Source organism: Hyperolius riggenbachi, chromosome 3 (genome assembly GCF_040937935.1).
Source record: "Hyperolius riggenbachi isolate aHypRig1 chromosome 3, aHypRig1.pri, whole genome shotgun sequence".
Classification (NCBI taxonomy): Eukaryota; Metazoa; Chordata; class Amphibia; order Anura; family Hyperoliidae; genus Hyperolius; species Hyperolius riggenbachi.
In genome coordinates, this window is record NC_090648.1 from 375800205 (window position 1) to 375813325 (window position 13121).

The following is a 13121-nucleotide window of genomic DNA, read 5'->3' on the forward strand; positions in this document are numbered from 1 at the left end:
CCAGATATAACACGGAAAGTGATAATATTGCAAAGATTGCGAAAAAACATTGGTATCTGCTGAGAGATAGCCTTCCTAAGGTGATACAATTCAAAAACCCTCCCCTTATCTCATATAAAAGGGAGCCCAACTTAAGAGACCAATTAGTCCGTGCAGATATGGGAGTGGAGGACTTGAGACGGCCAAGCTGACACGCAGGGGTACATTCCCCTGCTTAAACTGTGTCCATTGCAGTTCAGTAATTAGAGGTGGTGAGATTTCCCATCCCCACAAAGGAGTCCAATTTAAAGTCAATGGATGCTTCACGTGCGATTTGATGTATGTGGTCTATGCCTTAAAGTGTCCTCGTGGACTACTTTATGTGGGACAGACAACCAAAAAATGAAAAAAATGACTATCTTCCCATAAACACGTGATACGTGAAACTTTGACCGATTAGGCCGTCCCCTTCCACTTTGTACAGGCACAACATTATGTCAGCCAACTCAGATTTATGATATTAGAACAAGTTTGGCCATCCAGAAGGGGAGGGGACAGGGAGAGGAGGTTATTATGGAGAGAGGCATATTGGATAAAAAAATTGGATACCATGGAGCCAAGGGGTATGAAAAGAGAGTTGGATTTATTACCTTTTATTTAATATTTAACAATGTTTTGATTATAGTAGTACCCTTGTCTCCATGGTGTCCAATATATATGATTTTGATATTGTATTTTTTTATTGGAAACTACTGCAAATTTATGCCTTACTCCAGATACTAACTTTTTTTTCTCCATTTATATAAACTGTCCAAATACATCTCACAATCTTTTAGGCCTCTTTCACACCAAGACGTGTTTTAGGGGACGTTAAAGTTGCATAACGTACCCCTAACGCAACGCCTGGTGGTGTTGGAGGTGGATTCCAGAGTGAGCCGCGTTGTGCGGCTGTTGGTGCACCTTTTTTGTCTGATACTCTGCGGGGACCACGTGATCGGAACACTCTGCATCACGTGGTCCCGCCAGCCAATCAGCGGCCGCTCCAGGAAGTAAAAACTGCAGTAGTGAAGGGAAGTCCGGCGCTTTTCAATTAATCGATTCATTGAAAAGAGCCGGACTTCCTATCTCTACTGTTCAGAATCGATTCAGAGGCAAAGCAGCAGAACTGAACCTAGTAATGGGAAGTCCGTCTCTTTTCAATGAATTGATTCAATGAATCGAGCCGAACTTCCCATCACTACACTGCAGTGCAGTGAATATTAATTAGCCATGTGGCTAACAATAGCGGACTCTCCCCTCCTCCTCCCCTGCTCAAAATAAAAAAGAACACAATACTGAGCATGTGCAAACAGTCTAACGCACAGCATGCTGCACTTTCAAATAACGTGCAGTGTTACAATGTAACGCAACGTGGGCACTGTGAACAGCCCATTGATTTTTCATTACTGTGAGTTGGGCTGCGTTACAGGCTGCTCTAACGTGCACCTGTAACGTCCCACTGTGAAAACCGCCTTAATGGATACCGCTCTGGCTCCTTTATTCCTCTGCCCCTAGATGATCTGCATTTTAACGTTAGGTCACTGGATCCAAGAGATCACTATGTGGGCTACGAAATGCTAGTGTTGATGTTTACACTTTCGCTGTCTCCCATTGGCTGCCTGTGGGGTTATTTCTCCCCTCCCATTTCATCTGATGCAACCAATGCGGCGCATCGATGCGCCGTTTACTTCGCATTGGTGCGACGATAACATCGCATCCTGCCGGGCAGAAGGGGAAGGAGGCGGACTGACAGGTCCCACCCCTCCCATCTAGTGCGTGATTCACCGCTTCCCCAATGCGCTGTGCGGCGGTTGGGCAGGGCGTGTGAGAGCGCATCCAGCCCGGCAGTAGGGGAGCTTACTATGTGTTTGCCAATGGAGTGAGAGAGCGGCAGGACATATTTGAATGGTCCAATTAGAAGATGAGCCAAGCAGTTCCCCATCAGGTCCGGCTAGGCAGGACCTGCAGACATTGGTTGTAAGCTATAGTGATAGCTGATTGGCTCATCAGCCACCATATTGAATATAAAAGAGATGATACTGTCATTTGTTAGTGTTACTTGCACGATACAGCTTGAAAAAGAGGCAGACTGCCTCGAAACTTCGCTTTGTGCATTTTGCATGATTGCTTAATAAAAGAGCTATAATACAATCTGGATGGTGCCGGCCATTACTTTCTTTGTATATTCAACTAACAAATTTACCGTAGTTTGAGAAATGACATGATTTTTACATTTATTATATCAATTTGTTATTGGTGCCTGCGAAACAAATAATTGTAGGATAAGATGTGCTTAATATACAAGAATGGGGAAGGCAAAAAGTGTCTTGCCTGGGGCACTAAAATGACCACAAATGGTCCAGCAACTGCAATATGGGTGTCGATACAAAGTGGCAGCTATGATGGTAAAAGCAGCTTTATCTTCATGGTGCAATCATGATTATACAACACTAGTACAGGGGATTATGGGAAATACAGCAGTTTTCTTCCCATTCAGAAAGTATAGTTATTTGGGTTGAAAAAAGACATACATCTATCGAGTTCAGCCAGAAAAGTAATAGATTTATGCTTATCTAGTACCATTGTTCTGATGATAGGAGACTAAGTGCAGGTCTAGTATTTGGAAGGACACTTGCCTTAGTCCTCAGGGCATTAATGGGGTCCCATGTACCTCCCTGCTTCCCAACTACCTCTCCCTCTTGCTCATGAGCTGACCAAAACCATAAGTTTAGATAGAGAAGAGGAGTGGTCCTAGGACTGACCCTTGAGGAACTCCAACACTGCCTGAAGCTTTTCCTGGTGTTGGTGATTTGACAAGAATAACACCTCGGCTGAGATGCATGTAGTTGGAAATAGAGGTGGGATCATAGCTGCATATTTATGGGGCTCCCCCAAAATTCACACCACTTCCCTTTCCTCCCCTTGGTGCCCTTCACGGCCTTGGGGCCTATCTCACAAGTGTCATAGAACAAGTGTGACCATCATGATCTTCACATCCATAACAAGTGTAGCCACAAAAACCCCTGCTTTGACATGAAGTGCATAGGTGGGCTTAGCCTATGTGCTGATGGTGTTGCTTTGCTATCTACCACATATGTGGAGAACTCGTTCAGTGTCCACCCTGGGAGAGAGGAGAGACTCCTTTACATTAGTGTCTTGCATCCGGTGAATCCTTGCTTGTTACAGGAGCCTGCAGGTGCCAGAAGATTGCAATATCTGGATTTCATAGAGGAGTGGGTGAGAGACTGTTGCCGCTTTCTACCGGTATGTGTCCGGCTTTCCAGCCAGTGGCTTTGCAAACAACTTGCATTTACGCTTATGTCTACAGTACAGCCTGCTCCTGTTAGTCATTCTTCAATGTGCCCCTTGCTCCTGAAAAAGCTCGGTATACAGAGGCGCTAGAGTAGAGTAAAATGTTTTAAAAACCGTTTAAAAGCAGAGGGGGATGTTAGGGTGGATTTACCTTCCTCTTACAAAAAAGAAAACTCACTCGAGTCTCGATAAAACAGTATTGACAAATAATTTATTCAACTCCACAAATGCAATACGTTTCGCGGGCGTGACCCCGCTTCTTCAGGCAAAAATGGGAGCACAACTCAGTGGGTCAAGCAGTAGGTTTGAGCACCTCTGCCTACTGCTTGACCCACTGAGTTGTGCTCCCATTTTTGCCTGAAGAAGCGGGGTCACGCCCTCGAAACGCGTTGCATTTGTGGAGTTGAATAAATTATTTGTCAATACTGTTTTATCAAGACTCGAGTGAGTTTTCTTTTTTGTAAGACATCCCCCTCTGCTTTTAAATGGTTTTTAAAACGTTTTACTCTACTCTGGCGCCTCTGTATATCGAGCTTTTGCTGATCTTCTAGTCCACCCTGGGTGGAGGGGTGCATCCCCATCTACTATCTACAGAGAGCGACTTCTTAACCTGAGTGGGGTCAGGTCCTAATGCTCCCCACCTGCATTTAAAGTGGTTGCTTATGGGTAACCCGTGTTTGTGAGTATATACACATAAAATTGTATTGAACTCTTCATTTTACCTGACAATACTGCACCATATTGGGTTCTCAATTCTCTTCTTGTTTTTAAGCACCTCTGCTCCTGGCATTCATGCGTTCTTATTTCATCCTAAATGAACTTTAGCCTTTGGATGTTTCAAACTGATCCTGCTTATTTGACCCCAATATATATATATATATATACCATGGTATTACTGTGCTCAATTGGCCTGCCAACTCTCCTGACCTGAACCCCATAGAGAATCTGTGGGATATTGTGAAGAGAAAGTTGAGAGACGCAAGACCCAACACTCTGGACGAGCTTAAGGCCGCTATCGAAGCATCCTGGGCCTTCATAACACCTGAGCAGTGCCACAGGCTGATTGCCTCCATGCCACGCCGCATTGAAGCAGTCATTTATGCAAAAGGATTCCTGACCAAGTATTGAGTGCATAACTGAACATAATTATTTGAAGGTTGACTTTTTTTGTTTTAAAAGCACATTTCTTTTATTGGTCGGATGAAATATGCTAATTTTTTGAGAAATGGAAATTTGGGTTTTCATGAGCTGTATGCCAAAATCATCAATATTAAAACAATAAAAGGCTTGAACTACTTCAGTTGTGTTTATTTGAATCTAAAATATATGAAAGTCTGTTTATCAGTACATTACAGAAAATAATAAACTTTATCACAATATGCTAATTTTTTGAAAAGATCCTGTGTATATATATATATATATATATATATATATATATATATATATATATATATATATATATATATATATATATATATATATATATATATATATATATACATATATATATGTGTGTGTGTGTATATATATATATATATATAATTACAGAGGGGCTGCAGCACACAACAGGAAAACAGTGACAGGGGTTCTTGGTTGCGCTTTAACGCGCTTAAGCTCACCAACTGCGCCAAAGTGTCCGCAATCTGGTGAGTAGCATGCTGCTTCAGTTCTATCCCTCTCACCAGATTGGGGACACTTTGGCGCATATATATATATATATATATATATATATATATATATATATATATATATATATATATATATATATATATATATGAATGGCATTTGCAGCTATAGGTTATTTTAAAGGGACCTTTAGCTTTTTCATGAATAAACACTCTCCCTATGGCGGCTAAGTGTTGTGTGTAGTGAGCTGTAAGGTCAAGTATGGTCTGTGTGATCACAGTAGCCACTGTGTCCCTCATTTATTGCAGCAGTTATTTTGTCAGCATCTGCTATATTTGGCCTAGGTTTATTTGGCATTGCTTCTTTTTTGTGTTTTGTACTATTTATCTCTACATTTATAGGTTATTACCTTTTATTTCCTAACTTATTAGTCCCAATTTTTTGGCAATAAAGTTATTGATTAACTACAGTGCCTTATACCACTTTTTTTGTATCCTGAAGAAAACTCTCCTGTATTGGAGGAAGGAAAGGTTAGTAGTTGGGGCCCCCTACAGATCTGGGCACCCTTGCAATTGCAGGGGCTGCTCCCTATGCCCCTGATTAGGAGTGAATTTGATTAGGGTTGTGGTACTATGAGAAGATTATTATTATTATTATTATTTAGTATTTATATAGCGCCGACATATTACGCAGCGCTGTACAATGTATATATATATATCTTGTCACTAACTGTCCCTCAAAGGAGCTCACAATCTAATCCCTACCATTGCCATATGCCTATATTATGTAGTGTAAGTACTGTAGTCTAGGGCCATTTTTTAGGGGGAGCCAATTAACTTATCTGTATGTTTTTGGAATGTGGGAGGAAACCGGAGTGCCCGGAGGAAACCCACGCAGACACGGAGAGAACATACAAACTCTTTGCAGATAGTGCCCTGGCTGGAACTCGAACCAGGGACCCAGCGCTGCAAGGCGAGAGAGCTAACCACTACGCCACCGTGCTGCCCTTAGATTAGAAAGTAAAGATTAGAAAGTAAAAGTATTCAGGATTGGCTGCTGACAGGGCCAGTCTGATTGTATGTAAAGAAAACACAAAATCCAGGCTCCTCACCTGGCTGGTGTGTGCGCATGGTACATATGTAGCTATTAGCAGCTCCCTTACAGAATTAGTTAGATGCACTATCTGCCCCAGGGAGGATGGTAAGTATTATGTGCTCCTATTCCATAGATAGGTTTTGATGCGCTGAATGCGTGCATGTTTGTGCTATGCATGTTACAGGGCCAGAGTTAGGACACATAAAACGCTGGGAAACCTCTGCGCGGTGTATGCGATAATGCAAGAGACTTTGTTATTGTAACAAAGATCCCAGCTTTTAACTTAGCTGTAGGGACATCATTGATTGCTGCATGATGTTTGTGAATGGATTTGCATGAGGATTTGCATGAGTATGCGGAAGTCCGTTTTGACTTTACTGATTGTATGCAAAGCCTCTTTGTAACCCCAGAAGTGTTTAGGCAAGCCATTTTTCTGCCAGCCCCATTCAGCTACCTGGTAGTGAAGTTTCAGCGCAATTTGATCTCCTCGTTGAGTCAGGGTTGTCGTGGGCCCAGTGAGGTAGACTGTGGAGGAGGGAGCCAAAGAATCAAAGTCTGAAGTTAAGGTGTTGTGATAATGAGAAGCTGCTAGCGCAGGGTCCGTAAAGGAGTGTAGAGGAAGCAGCGAGGATAATAATGTCTGAAGGTTGAGGTTTCAAATGTTTCTGTACTTGTGTATAGAAGTCTGTAGTATGGTTGTGTGGAGGTTGGACAGAAGGAGAGTGAATTTGAGTAAGTTATGCTATCAGACGGTCTAAGGGGAGAGTTAGTGAGGTTGGATGGGGAACAACATCTAGTGAAGATTAGCTTGAGTGTGGGGCCGCCAGCATGGGTTGTAGTAGTGGACCACAGCGTGAGGTGGTAAGTGACAAGAACTTGGAGGCACAGGAGGTGTTAGTGTCAATGGGAATGTTGAAGTCCACAATAATGACTGAGGAAATGTCAGTGGACAGGAGGGGAAGCCATTCTGAGAAGTAGTCTAATAAAAGACTGTCTGGACCTGTGGGGGGCATTAGAAAACAGCTATTTGAGAGTGAAAGGGGCAATAGACTGGACTGAGTAGACTTTGAAGGACAAAAAACAAAAGGCTGAGGCAGGAGGAAGGGGGTGAATGAACAGTGTTGGGGAAGGATGATGTAGTTATTACTACAAGTTCTCAGTACATATGCATGCATGCATGCATGCTGCTTCAGTTCTATCCCTTACACACACTCATTCTATCCCATACCTCTCAGCAATAATTATTGGGATTTAATTTTATACAGGTGAGAAATGTAACTAACTCTGTTACAGACTTTGTTTGCAAAAGTGTTCTTCAGTTTAGGTACACTAAAGCTGCAGATTAATTATGAGATCTGAGATTCTAGAAGTAATTGTTGTGGAAAACAGTACAGATGCTGTTCTATCATGTCTCCCGTATGGTTACATGTATGGTAGTTACTAATGGATCAACCCAAATCTGCATAAAGAATTTTATTGATATTCCAATATGAGGGTGAAGGACAGTGTTGTACATTTTTTTTTCCTCATGGCCGGCTGACTTTTTCAGCCAAACTAACTATGTAATTCTGTAACCGTTATGCAGTGGCTGAATACATAGTTACATAGTTATTTGGGTTGAAAAAAACATATGTCCATCAAGTATCAACCAGAAAATAAAGTACAACACCAGCATGCTCCCTCACATACACCTGTTGATCCAGAGGAAGGCGTAAAACCCTTACAAGGCATGGTCCAATTAGCTTTAAAAGGAAAAAAAATCCTTCCTGACTCCAGATGGCAATAAGATACAATCCCTGGATCAACACCACCAGGAATTACCTAGTAATTATAGCCATGGATGTCTTTCAACGCAAGGAAAGCATCTAAGTCCCCCTTAAATGCAGATATAGAATTTGCCATTACAACTTTCTGTGGCAATACATTACATATTTTAATCACTCTTACTGTAAAGAAACCCTAGTCCTTTGTAAAAGCCTAGGAACAAAAAGCTCATCCTCCAAGCTTTTATATTGCCCTATGATGTAGTTCTACATATTAATTAGATCACCTCTAAGGCGTCTTTTCTCCAGACTAAATAAACCCAGTTTATCTAACCTTTCTTGGTAAGTTAGACCTTCCATCCTTCTAATCAATTTTGTTGCTCGTCTCTGCACCTGCTCTAAAACTGCAATATTATTCCTGTAATGCGGTGCCCAGAACTGAATTCCATATTCTAGGTGCGGCCTTACTAGAGAGTTAAACAGGGGCAATATTATGCTAGCATCCTGAGTTTTTATTTCCTTTTTAATGCATCCGAAAATGTTATTTGCTTTAGCTGCAGCGACTTGGTATTAAATATGATTATTTAACTTGTTGTGAATGAGTACTCCTACTCCTAAGTCCTTCTCCAAGTTTGATGTCCCCATCTGTATCCTGTTTATTTTGTTTGGTGCTAGACCATTATTAGGACCAAAATGCATGACTTTAGAGTTGATGATTCTGCACAATTTTGTATCATCTGCAAAAATAGCAACATTGCTTTCTACTTCATCTACTAGGTCATGAATAAATACATTGAAGAGCACTGGACCCAGTACTGACCCCTGTGGGACCCCACTGCTAACAATTAACCATTTTGAATATGATCCAATGACCACAACTCCTTGTTTTCTGCCCATTAGCCAGTTCCCTATCCATGCACACAGACTCCTCCCCAGTCCCTTGCATCCTCAACTTTTGCACCAGACTTTTGTGGGGAACAGAGAGGACCCACCCTTTACCCCCCCTTAAGGACCAGCGCTGTTTGTTTGGATCTGTGCTGGGTGGGCTCTGCAGCCCCCAGCACAGATCCGCGGCCACACAGAGCGATCAGATCGCCCCCCATTTTTCCCCCCTATGGGGATGATGTGCAGGGGGGGTCTGATCGCTCCTACTTGCAGGCATTTTGCAGGGGGGGCACCTCAAAGCCCCCCCCCGCGGCGACATTCTCCCCCCTCCCTCTCCTACCTGCTCCCCCGGGAGATCTGGGCTGCACAGGACGCTATCCGTCCTGTGCAGCCAGTGACAGGCTGTCTTCTGTCACATGGCGGCGATCCCCGGCCGCTGATTGGCCGGGGATCGCCGATCTGCCTTACGGCGCTGCTGAAATGTAAACAAAGCGGATTATTTCCGCTTGTGTTTACATTTAGCTTGCGAGCCGCCATCGGCGGCCCGCAGGCTATTCACGGAGCCCCCCGCCGTGATTTGACAGGAAGCAGCCGCTCGCACGAGCGGCTGCTTCCTGATTAATCAGCCTGCAGCTGGCGACGCAGTACTGCGTCGCTGGTCCTGCAGCTGCCACTTTGCCGACGCACGGTATAAGCGTGCGGTCGGCAAGTGGTTAAAGGCCTTTTCAAAGTCCAAGTATATCATATCTACAGCAGTCTCCGTATCCACACTAGCATTCACCACCTCATAAAAGCTGAGCATGTTAGTCAAACAGCACCTATTCTTAGTAAACCCATGCTGATGCTAAGAAATGAGATTATTTTCTGCTATGAAGTCTTGTATAGTATCTCTAAGTAACGCCACAAATAGTTTGCACACTGATGTTAAGCTTACAGATCTATAAGTTCTTAACCACTTAAAGAGAACCAGAGACAAAGCACCCTCATGTATTTTACCATATATATCAGTGGGAACATTAGAGAAAACACCTACCATGCTTTCTGTTTCATTCTGCACTGCACAGCTTGTTTCTTATCAACCCTGATAAAATCCCCGACTGAGCACTCAGTCTGCATTTGCTAAAAATGACTCAGCTATAATGATTCCTGAGCAGAGCCAGCAGAGGGCAGGCTTGGGCTTGAAAAGACACCAGAAAACACAGACTCGGCTATAAAGATTCCTGAGCAAAGCCAGACTGAATGCTCAGTCTGGGATTTTATCACCAGAAAACACAGACTCTGCTATAAAGATTCCTGAGAAAAGTCAGACTGAATGCTCAGTCGGGGATTTTATCAGGGCTGATAAGAAACAAGCTGTGCAGTGCAGAATGAAACAGAAAGCAGGGTAGGTGTTTTCTCTAATGTTCCCACTAATATATGTGGTAAAATACATGAGGGTGCTTCGTCTCTGGTTCCCTTTAAGCCTATCTGGAAGAACATTCTTGTCCAGATAGGCTGTGCGCACTCCCGCCAGCCCCCGGCTGTTAGCCCATCGATCAATGAATGGGATTATAGCTCCCATTCATTGATCGAAGCCCCCGCAGAAAAAACGTTTTTTCGGAGTTAAAAAAGTTTTCCCGTCCTCATTCATGCTCTTGGAAGCATGACCATACGCTTCCAGGACTTTTTGACTGTGGCCATCTTGTGGCCAAATAGTAAAACTACACCCACATCAATTTTTTAATAAATAAATACATTTTGTTACATTTAAAATTAGCTGTTTACCTCCCACACCAATTACCCAAATAAAATTTTTAATAAAAATTAAAAAAAAAATCTACAAACAAAACCATAGTTACCTAAGGGTCTGAACTTTTTAAATATGCATGTCAAATTGATATATTCATATAATTTTTTTAAATTATGGGTTTGTAAATAGTGATGGACGCAAATTGAAAAAATGCACCTTTACTTCCAAATAAAATATCGGCGCCATACATTGTGATAGGAATAATTTAAATGGTGTAATAAGAGGGACAAATTGGCAAATAAAATACATGGGTTTTAATTACGGTAGCATGTATTAATTTCAAACTATAATGGCCAAAAGCTGAAAAATAATAATTTTTTTCCTTTTCTTTTTTAATATTCCTGTTCAAATGGATTTAGAATAAAATAATTCTTAGCAAAATGTATCACCCAAAGAAAGCCTAATTGGTAGCGGAAAAAACAAGATATAGATCAATTAATTGTGATGAGTAATGATAAAGTTATTGGCAAATGAATGGGAGATGAAAGTTGCTCAGATGCAAAAAATGAACAACCCTCTGGGCTGAAGTGGTTAAATAATGGGAACATGTGGGGTGTATACCAATTTATTGGAACTCTGCCAGTTGAGAGAGTCACAAAAGATAAGAGAAAGGGGTTTATCGATAACTGAACTTAATTCCCTTAGGACCCGGCGGGCACACATTCACTGCAGGTGAGGGGCATTCAGAGGGAGGGAGGGAGGGAGGAATAAAGCTCCCGCATCCCTTATTAGCGCGGCTGGCGCCTCCATCATTTTCTTCTGTCTTCTCTCCCCAGCCGGCCGGGCCATGCGGCAGCCCCACTTCCGGTCCCGGTGCAGGGGGTTGTTCTAGAAACTCAGAACAACCCCCTCCGTGCGCCACTGCCGAGGATGTATGCCATCCGGGCCAGGTGCCTTATCTGTTTTTATTTTATTTAGTCTTGCCTTCACTGCGTTAAAGGGACCCTGAGCAGTGACTTAAATTAAAAGATTTCACTTACCTGGGGCTTCCTCCAGCCGACCGTGCTCATCTCTGTGTCCCTCCGGCGGCTACCGTTACTGGTGACAGGGCAGGCTCTTCCTGGATCCTGACGCTTGTCATCAAGACGGCCGGTGTGACAGGTCTGCGCATGCTCGGTTTTTTAGCGCTAATGACGTCTAACGGCGGGCGTGATGACGACGAGCATAAAGATCCAGGAAGAGCCGGCCTGGGTGTCGCCGGTAACTGCAGCAGCTGGACGGACACGGAGAGGAGCCAGGAGGATGCTGGAGGAAGCCCCGGAAGATTGAGACCCTTCCGCATCTGTAATTTGCAACAGTGATGTTTCCCTTGTGATGACAGGAGCAAAGCAAGCATTCAATAGCTCCGTCCTACCTTGGTCATCCGCCATTGAGACAGGTAAACTAAACGCCTGCTGCGCGTTCTCTGCAAGGGGACTCAAAAAGGGGGCACTTGATGGAGAGGGAGGGAGGAGTGATGTCGCCAACCCCCTCCCTGCATTACACTTCAGCGGCTGGTGCCGCAATCTTCCTTTCTCTCCACTGGCGTGGGGGGAGAGCAGCGGGGGGGGTGGGGGGGAGGGATTCCGGACATCGGTAACCCCCCCTGCGTGAGCCAGTGGATATATTTACTACAATACTGACTGAGAATAATTTGTAAAGTTTCCTATTTCCCTTCAGTGTCCTTCCGTTTGTAGTATATTATCCCAGTCTACTAAACTTATTGCCTGCCTAGTGTCAGAGCCGGATTTGTACTCTTTACCGCCCTAGGCCACTGTCACCAGCTGCCCCCCTTCAGTATAGGTAGCGAGATAACTCCTCCCCTTCCCTCTAGTATATGTAGCCAGATGACTCCTCCCCTTTTGCTCCAGTGTAGGTAGACAGCTGACTCTATTAATCCCTCCCCCCCTTTCAGTATAGATAGCCAGCTTGCCTTCACACTGCAGCAGCCATCAGTGTCACTTATTCCTCCGCTCGTCTCCAGTGCAGAAGCTTCCTCTTCCTTTCCATCTCCAATGCTGCCCAAGTCCATAGCCGCCGGCCACAATCAGGGCCGGATTTGTACTTTTTACCGCCCAAGGCCAAATACAGTATACCATCTGTATGGTTGTTGTCTCTGTGTGCCCCAATGAGAAATCTACTTACGTTCTATCATTGGATGTTACAGACAATAGCTATTTCAGTAATATGTGTATAGATTATAAGTTATGTTTTCCTTAAGAACTCTTATGTTATGTTTGCCATCTCATTAATGATGGACCCATTGTGTCTCCATTTGAGTTAGGCTGATGTGTACCTGCAGGATAGAGCTTACAGGACTTGCAGGGATGACACAAGTACAGGACAGAGAGTTCAAAGGTTAAAGCTTTCCTTGTAGATAGGGATGGCTGCATAAAACAGCTTTACTGCCCCTCACTGAGCCGCCCCTAAATTTCTGGTGCCCTAGGCCATGGCCTATGTGGCCTTGCCAGAAATCCCGCCCTGCCTAGTGTACTGTACTGGTTATTGACACTACTGGATAGTGTACTGGTTAAGTGCTCTGACACAGGGGACCTGGGTTTGACTCTTGCCTCTGCCTGCTCAGTAAACCCGCACCTATTCAGTAGGAGTCCTTGGTCAAGACTCCCTAACACTGCTACTGCCTATAGAGCGCG